Source organism: Pteropus medius, unplaced genomic scaffold, assembly GCF_902729225.1.
Source record: "Pteropus medius unplaced genomic scaffold, Ma_sr-lr_union100, whole genome shotgun sequence".
In the NCBI taxonomy this organism is placed as follows: Eukaryota; Metazoa; Chordata; class Mammalia; order Chiroptera; family Pteropodidae; genus Pteropus; species Pteropus medius.
In genome coordinates, this window is record NW_024347791.1 from 20,906,870 (window position 1) to 20,924,420 (window position 17,551).

The following is a 17,551-nucleotide window of genomic DNA, read 5'->3' on the forward strand; positions in this document are numbered from 1 at the left end:
CTGTGAGGAAATGTTAATATTGTGGTTTGCAGCATCTTGAACCCTTCCCTGGAGGAATGAACAGCATTTTCCTGGTACACTCGTTTTATCCTAATTGCTATACCAAAGTATCTTCATTTAGACATTCTATACCTGAGGCTCTTTCCTTGAATTGTCCTTATAAATTTACATCTTCTCTGAGCACCCACACAGATTTGCAACTTCATTTTGTAGCCTGCTTCAAATGTTGGCTGCCATGTTATCAGAAGTATCTGGAAATTTTGCTAGGTATTTTTTCATAAATATATATTTGTAAACATATCAGAAAATTCATTCTTGTGTCCTATTCCATTTCTTTTATCTATGATAACTGCCAATATGCTAGTTTTTTTTTTAAATATAACTAATTTCTTTTTACCAATAGAATTACATGCTATCTTAAATGTAGAATTAAGTAAAGGATTTAAAAATAGTACGATATATCAAATGTGATTGTGTGTATACATATATTTATAATGAAACTATAAAGTACTATAAAAATATAAGGTAGATTAAATTATCCATTTATGACAAATGGTTTTTCTTTATATATGTTTTAAATCTCTCAAAGTTTTGTATTCATGTCATCAAAAATAACTTCTTTTTGCAAATACATTATAATTTTTCCCCAATAAAAACATATTTATATTGGGAAATATAAATATTCTCCTTACCAGATTTTTCTGCTTTTTGTTATTAAACATATTCTATCATCTCGTTCAGTGAGAAGGTATTCTCCTGATAATTTCCTGTTCCTTTTATGGGAGTTCTTTCCTATGACTTGTATTTTCAGTATCCCAGATTTCTAACCAGGCAGCTTTTGAAATGCCTGGTTTCTTAAGCTGTCATTCAGTTCTTAAATACCTTTAGAACTAAAAATAAACAATAAAATAAAAATATGTCAGTATATTCTGATTATATTATGGTTCAATTTAAGAGTTGAGCTTTTGTCTATACCCTCCCAAAACAATAAAACCTTAAACCTAAAACTCTGTGTTGTTCAGACCTTCACATCTGTGTCCATATTTTACAATTATATTTAGCTTCATTCATTCATTATTTATTTCATCTTATATAAGATATTGAACATGTCTTATGTACCAAGTGGTATGCCACACTGGGGAGTAAAATAAGGTATAAGAAATAAAAGTCTCTATCCTCATAATTTTTATACTGAAATGGAACCATTCCAGGAACGTTAAAAATTTGGGAGATAGATTGGTGTGATGCTGTCATTTATATTTAACAATTCAGAGCCTTGAAACACTCCTGATGAGGTTTTGAGGATTATATTTTTCATCTTGGCTTTATAAACAAATAAATTAAACCAAACTAAACACTAATAAAGCCAAGCTAGGACTGGGTATTTTATCCAGCTGTTCCAGGATTTTCCTCCAAAATTTATTTGTTCTCCTTAGGTAAATTCAGTGGCTACCAAAACCAGGTTGATTTCTAATGACAGTTTCTCCCATCTCTGAAATGTTAATCAAATGATTGACATTAAAATAGGAATCCATGATAAATCTTAAACAAATCTGGTGAGATATTAATATCTGCTTTAAGTTAATCAAATGTTTCAAAGTATTAGTGAAGTGCACAGGGCAGATAAAAATAAATGCAGCTTTAATTTTGGGCTCTAGACTGACTTAAAGTGTTGAATAATGCAGGCTAGTTCTTTTTAAAAAAATGTATAAATGCGTGGAAACCTTGCTAAAGATCCTCACAGAAATTCTTGTGGTTGTGTAAATTGTTACCTTTTCTGTCATGTGAAGTCTAACACAAAAATATATCTCTACACTGAGAATCCTTTCCTCTTCTCTATCTCACATTAAAATATGTTTTCTACCTCTGAAGACAAGAATGATGGGTGCAGATGTCCACATGTTACCTAAGTTTCAAAGCTAGTTTTAGTTCACATTTTATTTTAATTAATTTAAAATTATATGTAAAACATGATACTAGATTCAGTTATTAGAAAACTTTTAAATTGGTTGAAGCAACAATGGTCCATTCAATCTCCTTTTTCATTGTAAATATTATTAAATTTGAATACAGACTATTTCTAATGAAAATTTAGCATTCAAATAGAGAAATACTGAAAGTAAAAGGCACAGCTAATTTTGAAAGCTTAGTATGAAAAAAACAAAGTATCTGATTAATACTTTTTCTATTATCTGTTAAAATGATATTTTAATATATTCGATTAAATAAAATATGTTATAAATATTTGCTTAATTTGTTACTTTTTTCTTATGTGGCTACAAAAATTTTTCTGAATTACTTATGTCTCGCATTATATATTTTTTCTTTTTTTAGAAAAAATATTTATTTTTTTATGGTGACATTGGTTAATGAAAACCGATGTTTCAGCTGTACATTTTAACAGTAAAGCATATATATATTTACATTGTGTATTCACCGCCCCTAGTTAGATTTCTTTCTGTCACCACATATTTGACCTCTTTTACTCTAACTTCCCCCTTCATGCCTCCCCTCTGGTAACCACTAGTCTATTGTCCATGTCCATAAATCTTTGTTTGTTTGTCCTATTCATTTGTTGCTTTTAGGTTTATATCCCACATATAAGTGATATCATGTGATTTTCAACTTTTTCTGTCTGACATATTTCGCTGTATTTTAATAGACAGCATGAGTATATATTTTAGAACTGAATTAGATTATTTATATATTCTATTTTTGTTACTTTTTATCTCTAACCATTTTGAAATAATTGTAATAATAAAATCAATATTGACTTTAGAGCTTATATTTCAGGTACCCTTAATCACTCCGCTCAAACAGTCTGTCTATATGTATGTGCTCTGAATTATCTCATTTTTATACCTAATTGCATGCAGCATCATGGTAGGTATGTAGTAAGTACTCATTATTCTTGCAAATGATGAATTTTTTTTTTTTTCCACGCCTACAGCACCTGGTCTTTATAGGTGGTCTCTCATCCAAGTACTAACCAGGCCCGACCCTTCTTAGCTTCCGAGATCAGACGGGATTGAGCTTGTTCAGGGTGGTATGGCCGTAGACAAATGATGAATTTTTAAGATGATGTTTTTGGAAATAAATTTTGCCTTATGGGTAAAAGTATGAGAGATACGGTTACTGAAAAGAGGAGAAAACTTTTAGCAAATTATCTGAAGTAGAATTGCTTTTGACTTTATTTTTCCTAATTAAGGTGGCAATGTCTTAGCATTTGGCATTCTCAGAGAATTCATGATATAGCTCAAGAGAAAAACATTTAGGAAAAAATATATAGGATAGGTTATATTTATTTTGAGAAACTTACTCAGCCAAAAAGAGAAAAGGTTATTATATTCACATCATACTGCTTGCCTGGGAATCTTTCTAGTGAGAAAGCAAAAGGAGCCATAAAATTAAAGAAAATATTGACAGGATTTTCAGACACTAAGAAATGCCATCCCACTTTCCTTTCTTATGAAGAACCTCCTTTTGGAATCTCTGAAACCAAACAAATAATAAAAGCCTTTATTCTCCTTTCTGAAACTTCTCTACATCCTGCTGTCTGAGATCTATGATAAATGCAAATTGGAGAACATGCCTTATTACTATGGAGAACAATTAAATAAAAATAGGACCACCATGAGATAGTTAGATTCCTTATTTCCCTGATGTCATCTATGTCTTTTATAAATAAATTATGATATCTTCAGAAAGTTTTTATTATTGAGTTTTAAATAAGGTTGTAATTTTGTGTCTAGAGAAATAAATTTTAACTTTTAAAACAATAAAATTTATATGGAGTTAAGTCTAGCTGTTACTGAACTTGTAGATAAAACTAAGCACTTTGTCAACATTTAACTAAGTATTTTTGGTTCAAAAATCTGTTACATTGGTAAAGAAATGACTCCTCACATTTTAAGTAAAGAATTGAGTAATTTAAAAATTGGGGGGAAACACCCACCAAATTATCTTTTTTAGTACCGTTGCTTAGAAATTCTTACACACCCAAACCAACTAAAATTTGTTGCCAACTTCCATATAATTTATATAAACACATTTTGGGGGGGGGTTGTTAAATTTAAATTATATTTTAATGTATTAAAGCTGTTTAAATGCACATTTTTTAAACTTTTTCTGTTCTTTGAGTACAAAGTGCAACGCACACATCGTAAATTAATACTGAAAAATTCACATTGAACCCAATAGGATCTCTCAGTGATGACTTTATAAACTCGGCCCTTGTTTATTCTGTGTGTGGCCACTTTGGTTATTAGTAGGGGTTACGCTGACAGCCTTTTCCCAGATTTATGAGACTTGGCAAAAACCTTGAGAAAACAGAGCCCAGCTTCTCCTGATAGAGAACATTATTAGATACTAAATAAACATTAATTTAGGTAAACTGGTACTACAATACGCCTTTATTTAGATTTCACGCTGCTGAGTGAAAGAATACATGGGAGAGGGGTGCTTTATAGAGACCTCAAAGAAGGTACATTTAAGTAATAGCTAAGACTCTTAGAACTAAGGACACTTAGAACACTTTCATGTTAATTCATTAAGGGCAGTGCTCCTCTGCCAGGGAGACATGCATCATGTCCTTCTCCCAGTGGAGAAAGATCAAGAGAACACTCAATCTTTTTAAAATGAGCACAGAATCCCTGAAAGCAAAATGATTAATTTTCTCTGTATTACCAGAGACACTTTGAGAAATAGACATACTGTGCAGTTATTTAACACATGGTTTTCAAATAACTTATTAACTCTTGATAACATTGAAATTTATGAAAAGATTAAAGAATTATTAAAAGGATAACTTGAACATATCTCTTGCCAACAAGTTAATGTCCTGAAAAAGAAAAGGGGGGATAATTTGTGTCATAGATTAAAAATGATAGAGACACAAAAACTCAGTACAGTGTTTCACACTAAATTGGATCCTGAGTTGGACAAACTGGCTATGAAGAACAGTTTGTGGACAATTCTGAAAATTTTAATACGGACTAGATACTCTAAAAAGATGTAAATTTATTGACAGGCAAAATGGAGATAATTAAGTTATAAATAGGTTACATAATAAATACTTGAAATAATCTCAGAATTAAATATATTTATGTATATGCATAGAAAAATATAAAAAGATAAACAAGATTTTAACTGATAATTTCTGAGTGGAGTGTGAATAAGAATATTTTTTTTTCTTGTTTTTGCTTATCTGTGGTTTAACTGTGTAGAGTACTACTACTTTTAGTACTACTACTTTTATAATAATTACTACTTTTATAATAATTATAATCTATTATTAATAAAATAATTAGGAAGCAGAAAATTTACCTTGATGTTGACATTAAGATACTGTGTCTTGTGAAAGGCTATAAAGAACCACTAGTCTTTAGTCAGAGCAATAGGTAATGTCTTTGTTTTATTGTGTAGAATCCCATAGGTTGTTTTAATGGTATAAAATTTGTTTTTCTGGTTACCAAGCTAGTTGATACAAAGAACCCTAAGACTTTGCTAAGAAATTTCAAGTCTCTTTCTCTACAAAATGAAACAAAATAACAACAACAAAAAACACAATTTTTTTCTTTTTGAAGGAATTCTGAGTGCATTTTGAAGTTTGTCATTTTTAGGGTAAAAAACCCCCAAAATATTGCTCTAAATAAATTTTTTAAAGTCTTCTTTCACTTTCACCCCTAGTCATGTTATACATTCACTCATGCAGCATTAAGCCATTCACTCAAAACTTCTTGAAACTCAGATTAAATAGATTTCCTTCGTAATAGGTACTCTGCAGTAATCAGAAACTATTAATTATATGTTCATGTCTTGACAGTTGTAGACTCTTGAATATAGGGAGTAAATGACATATAATAGTCAAGAAGTAAGAAGAACTGTGACAGGTTGGACCTAATCATGTGCTGATGATGAAGTGACTATGATGAAGAATGCTTTCAACATTTTTTTTTAATGTAAATGATCTTGCACATGTTAGAACAGTAAGACACCTTAAAGACCATCTTCACTAGCATTTTCATTTAAGGATAGGGAAACTGCAATTCGCAAAGAATAATTTGCCAGCAATCACACTATCTATTGACGAGCTTAAACCAGAACTTACCTGATATCGAATACTGTGCATTTTCACTCTGGAACACTTTTTTCCATTTTTGAGAGGCAGGAGAAAATGCAGAAGTGTTATTTACTAAATCGGTGTGCATTACAGAAAATAATATTGAAGTTATAGTGAAAGCAGGATGATAAATTGATTTCTCTTGGATGACCAAATATCTCACTCTAAAAATTCAAGAACAGGAACCTTAAACACATTAGTTCATTTCCACTGATGCTATAAGTTCACTCTAGCCCATTATGTAATATATAGCATTATATAATACCATTTAATTACTCCTCATAATCAGAGAATATGTAACTTGTAAGAATTATGATGAGTTCAAGCAGTTATTACTCATCTCAAGACTGATTATGAGTAGGCTGATTTTTTTTTTCACTCTAATTGGATTTCGAAAAGAACTCTTTGTTCTGCAAAAACTCGTTTTGCATTTCTCTTTTCAATTTTCACATCAACTGGTATATTATGGTTTTTAACCATAGCATGAAAATACATTTGCACTTATACGATCCCACCTGCTATATCTAGAGAGGAGCAGTGCTAGATAAAAAAGAGAGGTCAGAGGCTAGTCTCACTTTAAAAAGAAAATTACTCTCCTAGTTACAGTGGAGGAAACAAGACTTAGTTCTATTACTACATGCCCAAGAAATACAAAGCTCCAAATGAGAATTGTAATTGCTTTGATTGCAGTTACTCTGTTTAAAAAAGTAGAAATGTTTAATGTTCAAAGCGAATCTACTTAATGTAACTTAAATACGTTGGCTTGTTTAGACGGCATCTTCTCCATACCACCTTTTTATCTCTCCCATTTTTCTACATTACACTTACCATATTCTGACATATTATATAATTTTCTTTGTTTTTGTTTGCTTTCTTTTCCTTCTTCTAAAATACAAGCTGCTTGAATAGAGATCCCTTCTGTGTTTATTCAATATCTGCAGTGCCCGGACAGGAGCTTGGCACTTAAAATGTGCTCAGTAAATTTTTCTTAAATGAATAAATCAATTAGTAGTCATTAACAGCAGTGGTTCAATTATTTTAAATCAGATAAAATAGAATATTTTTCTGCTTATGTTAACAAGTATAATATAATAAAAGATGCTATTATCTCTCTTAAAACTTAATTGTGCTAATAGGTTAGCAAATATCTTTATATATGTACATTTAAAATTATGACCCATATTAATACTAGTCCTTAGTAATATATTAACTGCTCAGTAATTAATTACAGTATATAAAAATTTATTTAATTTTGACCTGTTTCAATAATTCTTACTTTTCTGCTATGCTGATGGTTTAACTCTACAGAGTTTTGACCTTCACCTGGAGAGGGCGGGGAAGATAGTGATTAAGTATGTTTGTTATTGTTATGTTGTGGGAATAATTGCTTATTTTGCAAAAGTGCTATAAGTTATAGTGTTTATCATTTGTCTTATTTTTTTTTAATAAAAAAAAGCATGTACATCTTAGCTTAGCTCCCAAAATGAGATAATTCTATAGTATTTCATGAATTCTAAGATGGATACTTTTTTCCCATTTTTAAGACCTCAGAAAACAGGATGCATCTTATACTCAGAGGCATGCAGTTGTTTGACTGATAACACTTTTTTCTTCATGAGATTTAACATAATGATGTATATTATAATAGTTTCTTAGGTTAGATTAAATAAGGTATAATAAATAATATTAGTTGAATTTCTTAAAAATGTTTTCACAATATTTAAAATATTCTTTAAAAAACAGCATTCACCTATAGACTCTATGTGAGAAAGGCAGGAATATCTATTAGATATTATTTCTAACTTTTTAAGAAGTAAAACTCTAATTGTGTAGATCAAAAATTTTCTTTCTATTTTTCATTTTACAGTTGCTTAATATTCTCTAACAGAGAAATATAACATGTGTGAACATATGATTTTCTAGTGTTTTGAATAACTGATACTACTGTATTACTAAATTCTTTGTTCATTTCACTTACATGTTTAGGTTGAAACATGTAATAATATTAAAAAAGTAAATATATTGTCTGTCACAAATAAATTTATTACAAATTTCTTTAGCATTCTTATTTATATTTATTTGTTCCTTTCAACCAATAGCCTCGCTATTTAGAGATGCCCCTTCATTTTCTTTGCTACGAATGTCCAACCATTTCAAATATGATTGGAGATTACGCTGACAGTAATAATTAAAATATGAATTACTGTATTTTAACTATATCCTATAAGTATGTTTTTGTGTGTGTGTGAAAAAAGCCAAACTATTGTCAAAATACAAGCAGTACAGGTATCTTGTTATATCAATGCCATGTTGTTGTAGCCTTAAGTTTAAAGCATTGACAAAATAAAATGTTTCGAACATGCATAGTATGAGCCCAGGTTAATTCATAAAACAGTTTCATGGTGTACTTTTCACATGCATTTATCATGTTTGCAGGTAAAACATACATTGTCAGCCATGAAATGAAGTCATGTCTTATATTTGCCTATTCTTTGTTTTTAAATTTCTAATCAATTTCAAGTTTATTATCATTATCAGACATTTGATCTACATTTTAAAACACTTTATTAACTTCAGCAGTAGCATTATCTTTGTACTTACTGTTGTAGAACATGCCCGTGAAATTCCATAGCAAAAGAAAGAAAGAAAGAAAGAAAGAAAGAAAGAAAGAAAGAAAGAAAGAAAGAAAGAAAGAAAGAAAGAAAGAGAGAGAGAAGAAAAGAATAGCATTTCTATGCTGAAAGTAAGACAAAAACATAGTATGCTATTGATTAAGGACTTCCAAAATATGTTTGACCAAAAGAGTAAGAATTTTACAAAGGCGAAAGAGAATCAAATCTGCTAATTCTTATTCTCTGATCACATGAAAGAAATATTAAAATTTGACTTCCTAATAATTTTAGGGCAAATATCATTCTACATTTGTATTGTTTTAAAGCATAATTTTATTATGAATTGTATTATAAGTAGTGGAAGATACAAAACCTATCAATGGTTTTATATCTATAGGTTTTAAATCTATATTTAAAACCAGTTTTAAGATAATTAATAAAATGAATATATGTTGTTATCTTGTTACATGAAGACCCCAAAATGCAGTGCTCAAACAAGATAGTGGCATGTTTCTCTGTTTTGTAGAAAGGCTGATGTAGTCAAGGGTTCAGGGTCAGTAAGTGACTCTGTTAGACCCTCAGATACTTTCAGTCTTATTGCCCTGAGTGTCACCACAGCTGACTTACAAGCATATTGTCCCATTTGAAAGGGAATGGAGGCAAACAATTTATTTTAAAGAAGTGTCAAGTGCATTACACATAGCACTTTGAATTCATGAGAATATATTGACCCTGTCTCACCAGCTGTAAGAGAGAATGGGAAAATGTAGCTTCTACCTTATGCCTTGCTCAAATTCAGGGCTGATCCATTTCTATTCCTAATGTGAATTAGAGATGTTAGTACTGGAGGACAGTTAATATTTCCTGCCAGATCAGCCCATTCCCATTATAAAATAAAAAATTTAAAAAAAATACTCTTCTCAAGAAACATCATTTGTACTATTAACAGATAAGTTTTTCTTTCATTATTATTTCATTACAAATTTTCAATCAAACCACACCTTTCTAAAAATCACAGTAGTGTTTTTGTGGCTATACATGTAAATCATAATTGTAACTGTAGATATCTTGTCTGAAATATGAGTTTTTTCAGGCTGAATTATAAACCCATTGAAAGATTTTTGAAAAATCAATTTACATGAGAATTTGTTTTAAAATCAAATCACTCTCTTGATGGCCTAACATGTTATAGAAATGGATACTGAATTATCCAACTGAATTAAAGAATGGTTCCAGTGCACCCAGACATCTGATAGTGTGATGTTTCTTTATCCATACCTGAATGTTTTCTCGCATTCATAAAGCATAACCTACTATCTCTCCAATTTCTTATACTAATTATTCTATTTTTTCAGGTTCTTCATCACACAAATTTATGTCATTTTTAGGTTATTAAAGAATATCGTTTATTTCTTTTACGATGTTTATAAAACCTTGTATCCACAAAATTCATTTAGTGTTTAATAAGTCAGAACAGATATTTTTATTATTTTCTCTTTATATTTGGTTGATTTCTTACCTATCTAATAAACAATTATCAGGCTTCTACTTTGAGCCTATTCAGCTTCTATGGGCCATTTGAGGAAGATTTAAAAGAATATACATTTTCCGTGTTTAAGCATCTTTCAGTATTTTTGGAGAGGTAAAAGTGCATACAATTCAGACCATATACAAGATAATTTGACTGTAAGTGAATGTGGTAAGGAAAAGTGTGTCATTGTTATCCTGACAGAGAGTGAATGTTTTGACCTGGAATTTATCCAGAAATGGAATTTATCCAGAAATGGATGAGACTGGGTCTGGGAGAGCCGGCTGTTTTGCTCAGGGAGAAGGACTTGGACGTGACTTGGATGGCATGTGTTTGTTGATCATCTTGACTGGAACAGGGAGTGCACATTGAGGAACAGAGAGAGGAAGTGATTTATGTAAAGAAGGCACTGACAATGCCAAGCTAGAGAGTTTATATTTTAAGTTAGAGATAGCATTTTGAAAGCAAACACTTTAAAAAAACAAATCTGGAAACATTAGGCACTCCCAGGATTGGAGTCTACACAGGCAGAGTCCAGAATACTAACTGCAGTAACCCAGCCAAATAGCTATAGCAACTCAGGCTCCATTAGTGGCCTTGATTTTGGAGTAGAAAAAAATTAATGCTAGAGATAAAATAACATGTACATTATTAAAAGGCATCACTGACACTAATGACAACCTTGTTTGATAGTTAAAGAACAGATAATCTCTCATTTTTACCTTTGGTATACATGTAAATTCTCTATTTGATAAAGAGAAATTAAAATATATCTGAAAGTAGGCTTTCTGTTATCTGACTGCACTAGATAAGATCCAATAACATTGCTCCTTGAGAAAGCAAAATTGAATTAAATAAAAAAAGTTAATCTCTTTCAACAAACAGGTTCATGTACATTGTCTGTTAATCATTTAAAAAATATTTGTATGAGCATTACTAGACCTATATAATATCCCTGTTAGCTAAATGACATAGCAACATACTAAATTTACATAACAGAACTCTAACACTGGGTGGTTAACTAAATCCCTGGAGTTAAGATGCCCTGTGTGAGACAAAGCAGAATGTTAGGTCTTTAGGCTTTTAACACAATGCTCTTTCTGCTATAACATGATTCGTCCTCTGCATCTTTTATAAAATAATAACTGGAGAAGCTGATATATACTTAAAAAGTTAGATCTTAATAGTTTGAATTGTGTGACAAATTACTATAAATAGAAAAATTGAAAATGTCATCTTCCAGTTGATGCAAATTTGTTTTTAGTGGTAATAAGGCATAATTTGCCTTCTGATGGTAATGATTTTACCTTTTCTGTAGTATTTCAAGTGAAAAAATGTATTGTAGACAATTGTATAATTAGATACTATTTAACAGATTATAATTATTTTCCTAAAATATATAAATTTACAAATTTGTACTACATGGATTGTGTATACTCTTGTTTTAGATGAAACAAAGGCAATATTTGAAAAATCAAAGTTGCATGACTACTTAATATTGATGCTTATCACAGTTCCTGGCAGTCAGCCCTTTCTGAGTGAACAAGTAAAATAGTACACAAGATAATTTCTGAAAAGAAAACTCTTAATTTTATTAGAGTAATGCAATACTACAGTTTTATTGAAGAGATGTCTGAAAAACTATTTTTTTAGATAAAAGAATTTATTTTTTCATTGCTTTATAATTAATAATTTTTTCCAGTTTTATTGTGATATATATGTTTATATATATATATGTGTGTGTGTGTGTGTGTGTGTATGTGTGCGTGTTTAAGTTGTACAATAGTCATTCTTCGCTCTTCTTTGACATTCCAGAAGATGTATACATGCACTATTACAATTGAGCTTCACATTCTTTCTTGCCCAAGACAGCAATGATCTTTACATCTCTACTTTTTTCTTTAAGTGTCTTGCATGTTTTATCACTTAGACACTGCTCTTCTATCTTTTTTTAATCTGGATGTGCATTTACTTAGGAAAAGGTTCATACTGTGCAGTTCTTGAAATGTGGGAATTATAAAGACAAGAGGAGTGCTTAATGAATCCTTAAATATGTGCTTAATTTCTGTTAATGTTCGATTTTATGCTTCGTCTTCTGGATACAATTCAACAATTGATAGAAGGAGAGAAAGAGGAAGTATAAGGGGGCAGTAAGAATCACATTAAAATATCTTCTTTTAAAAAAATTTTCGACTGAGACAATGGGGCTATGATGTGGGAAAACAACAGAATTTTCTAACTTGCTAATGAGCATTTGCTCACTACCAAATCATAGGTACCAATAGGATTCTTTGGCAGACCACATCCAGTTGAGAGAATGGAACTATCCTAATTTGTAATAAGGGATAATCATCACAATGGCCAATGTTTATTTTACAGTTACTATGTGGACAGGGATTTTAACGTATATTATTTCTAATTGAATAACATAATAAAGTTGAAATTATTTTCTAAATTTTGAAGAAATGCTTGTCAGAAGATGATAAAACTGGAATTTATACCCAGGGTCACCTGACTCCAGATTTCAAATTCTTCACTGTTTCATGATCCCTCTCTACATAGAGGGGCTTTCTGTAACATTCTCAAGTGAAGTTAGAGAAAACTGTGATTCTGAAAACTCTTGAAAAAAGATACCTAGCAATACCAAAATTCTCCTTGACCCACTCAGTTACTTCTTATATTTTTCTTTGGGTATGAATCTTTGTAGCAGCCATGGGTTATTCCAGTTCAATCCCAAAGTTCCTTTATGTTTCTGGTAGTCTTGTGGCTGCAAAAGTTTTTCCTGTCTTCATGATATCACACACAGGGATAAAAAATAAAGATTTTGACTACTTCGTCACCATATACCAACAGGTGGGCCAATCATGGAAAGAGGAGGAGGAGATTGACTACTTCTTTTATTCAACAAATATATGCTCATCTCCTATTCTGTACTAGGCACCGTGTTAGGCTTTAGAGATACAATAATGAATGTGATCAATTCACCTTGCCTTCCTGTGGCTTAAAAGAAGTATATACATCCACAGATGGAGATCACTTTTGTTCGGGAAGGTACAAATGTAAATCTTGTAAGATGTAGGCAATGGTCTAAATATTATTTGGGACAGTTTTTTTTAAACTGTGATTTTACTGTCCTATAAAAGATTATTGTTTTGAATACTCTGAAAAAGTGCAGCAGTTACAATTAAAGTTAAAGTTCTTCATTTATATAAACTCTTTTGGCTCTTATAATATCCAGATAAGCTTTCAGAAGTAACTTTGGTTGGCTTACTGTCTAAATTGTTTCTAAATATTAAATTGGTTCTAAGACCTCCTTCATACACTTTTTGTTCAAACATATTTAGTAACCCAAGTTGAATATTCTAAAATAAATACATTTCCTTTTTACTCTTTTAAAATTTTAATTTTCTAACAATTTTCATATCCAATAACAGGATTAAATGTGTTCTTTTGTTTAGGATTTCATTTTAGCAATACAGATGGACTCAACAAATTGGAATTTCAGAGAAAATAATGTATTATTATTATTGCAATAGAGATCTTACCTAATAGTGCATTAAGGAAAAAATAAATTATAGAATGAAGGTTGGGAACTTTAATGCCAAATTATACAAACACATTTGTAAGCATGATAAAAGAACATGGGAGTGTCCAGTTTTTCTTTCAAGTTTCATATTCTCTTCATCTTTGGAAAAATAATTGTTCTCAAAGTCCATGCAAAAATGGAAGACCTTTAAGCTAACATTTTTTGAGAGTTAGGTATGTATTAAACAAGATATTAAGTGCTTTCCATGAGTTATTTTATTCTTGTAGCAATCATATTAGATAAGAACTAATAATCATATTTTATAGATGAGAAAACTAGATTCAATGAAATTAAATGAATTCTCTCAGGGCATAAAGCTAATAATAGTAAAACAGAGATTACAACCCTATCTCTTAGCCAGGGCTTTTACCCCTGGGAGATACAATACTTTTTTCCTGGTTGCTGTTAACACATGGTAAAAGTAAATGAATTCAATTATTGAGGATTTTGAGAGATTATCTAAGGTGAATTCTGTATTTTAAAATCCAGACTTCAGTGTTAGATTCACTCTTGAGTCCACTTCAGAGGTCGAATAGAATGTGATATTTATGACATTTTCTCTAAGAGAGAAATACATTTTAAAAAAAAATGGAGAAATGCGCACCTATAACTTTGTGCTCAACTCAGGAATCTCCTGCTTAAGTGAGACAAAAAGATTTGAGATTGCCATTTAAATCCAGTTTTTCAGATATAGCTGAAGCTATGAGGATGGGATTAAACACAGTTCAGAAACTGTTTAAATTTACACAGTTATATGTCAATTACATCTAAAAAAGACAAAACAAACAAACAAACAACAACTCTCATACTAGTAGATAGGGAACTAGATAAGGAGGATGATGATGAGAGTGAAAAGGGATATTGGATAGCTAAATAAATATTCAGCACATGGCTTCAACAGAGCAATCGTGCAGTCACCCCTTCCCCCCCAAGAAAAGGCAAAATATATATACATAAGGAAGACCAGAACGGTATTTAGAAATGGGGCTGCATGAAGTAAAGAAGTTGAAATTTCTGGTACATCCTTTTTCCGTTACATTTCATAAGACAGCACCCCAGTCCATTTTTTACACAGGCATATTGCTCATGCACTGTGCGATTGCAAATTCCTTTTTAAATACAAATGTGCGAGTCCAAGAACTACTCTCTTACATGTTTTAAGAAGGGTAAGTAAGAGGGATTAATTCAGCTTTACCCATAAACTCTGTAACACAGTCTACGCCTTGCTTCTGTATTGCATATCTAATGTATATAATAGTGTTTCTGAAAGTGTTATAGTGTCATACTTTAAAATACATTTTCATATGACGATATGTATAAAGTTTAAAACTTGTATTAATTATAAAACTAATCATTTTACAATAATACTATTTGGCATTATACAATACATCGTCATATTTATTTTTAATTTTATTAGTTTCTAATAAACATGAATTGAAATATTCATTTTTATTTCACTAAAGCTCATGTTATATAAACATTAAATACTTATGCAACTATGTATTTGAGTAGTTATCAAATATAGAAGGAGTTTTTAATATGTGCTTTTGATATTCTACCTTAGGGCTAGCAGATACTTAAGATGTTCTACGAGGTTACAATAGTTCTTTGGATCTGTGGGAGAGACGATCTCGAATCTTTGGTATGCTATAAATACAGACATTTCGAAAACTGTTATAAATAATTCTTGGCATGTTTACAGATCTAAAGTGATTTAAATGTAAACAAAAGTTGTTTTCTTTTTTTAACTTACCTAAATCTAATGAATATTAATATAATATCTAATTTTGCCATACTTTCAGTCATTAGATATTGCTTCTCTGTTTTCTGGTTTATTATAAACAATAAACAAAATTATTTTTGAGCTCCTACTATATATCAAAGTTTTGCTATGTTATGATATGTAATTATAAGGTGTTAATAATGAAGTTAAATCAACCATGTTTTGTAAGTTGGTATGAATTTATATATATACTTTATAACAAAATGGCAATTTTAATATAAGTAAAATTATTTGTAAAAATTGATCTTGGATAAAATATAACTGTTTTTAAATGTGATTATTTGTTTCATGCAGGAAAATGATTTTAACTGTTTAAAGTAATCCTATACATATGTCAAAGTATAAAGCATATATCAGCAACATATAAAAGTATGTAAACTTCTTAAAGTGGCTTCGTGTTTAGCACCATCATTTGTTTAAAGAAAGTAAAAAACAAAGAACTTTAAGAAGAGTTCATAAAAGATCTTTATACCCATTCTAAAAATAAAGGCAAGAGGCGAAAATGGAAAATGCTACTACACTGAAATAAATAGAATAGATGGATAGAGGCATAATAATTTTAAAAAGTATGTATATAATGTATTAAGATCCAATACAAAGGATATATTGAATTATAGACTTTTGACATTACTATATTTTGAATACACCATTGAATATACTATATTCTTCAATTACGCATAGCCCAGAGGTCATATAAATTCCCTATTTTCCTCCTGTAGGGTTAGTTTTCTATTTGGAAAAAAAGAAAAGAGAGAGAAATCTAATTTTTTAAAATTTTTTTAATACAAGTAAAAATCTCAAATCAAATATTATACATAGTCACCAAGTTTATCTATTTTTACTTTAAGGGTTTACATGAAGCTATTATTTTATTGGGTATTTAGTTATTTCCCTTTCTTGAAAAATTACATGATTCAATTTAAATGAGTAGCATTGGAAGCACTCTAGATACAATTACGTCACTTCCTTCATAACAATAATAAAATAAGAATTAACTAGGTGTTTATTATTGAAAAGCCCCTCTCTCTTTTATTCCTTATAACTCTTAAGAATGTCATTATTATCAAAACTGAGTGAAGTTTTGGTAAAGAGCCAAGATTTAAACTTTCTTTCCTGAAATACACATTTAGTTATTAATTTAAGTTACATTAAGTTATATGTCTAATAAAGGTTTTCCCAGATTTTATAATATGTATTTAACATTTCTGCTAATGTGGGCAATAAATGAATTTAACGTCTTTTTAAAAATTGACTCTTCAATGATAAGATGTATGAGTCTAAATGCAAACTAACTTAGTGGCCCCATGGTTTTTGTAACAGCAGAAATAACTGTGCACTTGGAAACTTTATAGGGCTATGAATGAGGGAATGCATCATATCCTCTAGAATAATATATGGAAATTATAAGTTGCCAATTTGTAAAACTGATATTAACCTATTATACAAAACCACTTTTGTATAGGAAATAGTATTTAAATAAGTTCCTATACTAAATCTAAATTATAACATGTGTCCACATTATTTAATTTAGAATGTTAGAGTTGTAACTATTTAAAACTAATAAATAATAATAAATTAAGAAGAGCATGTTTTTAAGACAGAATATAGACCAATTATAAGGATTGTCTTTAAAACTCCTAATAATTTTAAAATAAACCAAGAAATCCAATCAAATCTACCAGCAACACCAATATTTAATAGCAAACTTCTTCATCTAAAAAACAGCACATAGCAGGAAAAATGTGACCTTGAACTTCATATTCACATAAATTCTCCAGGAATGCATGTACTTTTGAGATCAAAACACATGATAAGTTAAATGACTCTTATGTAGCCTTATTTTTTATTAAAGGAAAAAGATGTGCTAAACATTTTAACACTATTTGTTTATTTCTTCACTGTTTAATGAAACATCTTAGGA

At 30.1% G+C, this 17,551-nt stretch overlaps 1 protein-coding gene and 1 pseudogene across 2 annotated transcripts in view; one reads left to right on the forward strand and one right to left on the reverse strand.

Annotated features, from left to right (window-relative positions):
- Positions 1-17,551, forward strand: part of SEMA3D (semaphorin 3D) — a 171,679-nt gene that overhangs the window by 34,514 nt on the left and 119,614 nt on the right. The window contains exon 2 of one of the 2 annotated variants that reach the window (XM_039878233.1): positions 15,412-15,489. The exons of the other annotated variant lie outside the window; for it this stretch is intronic. The gene's annotated coding sequence lies outside the window, so the exon portion shown is untranslated. The remainder of the gene's footprint in view (positions 1-15,411; positions 15,490-17,551) is intronic. 2 annotated transcript variants of the gene reach the window in all.
- LOC120615196 (uncharacterized) lies at positions 2,942-3,060 on the reverse strand (annotated as a pseudogene).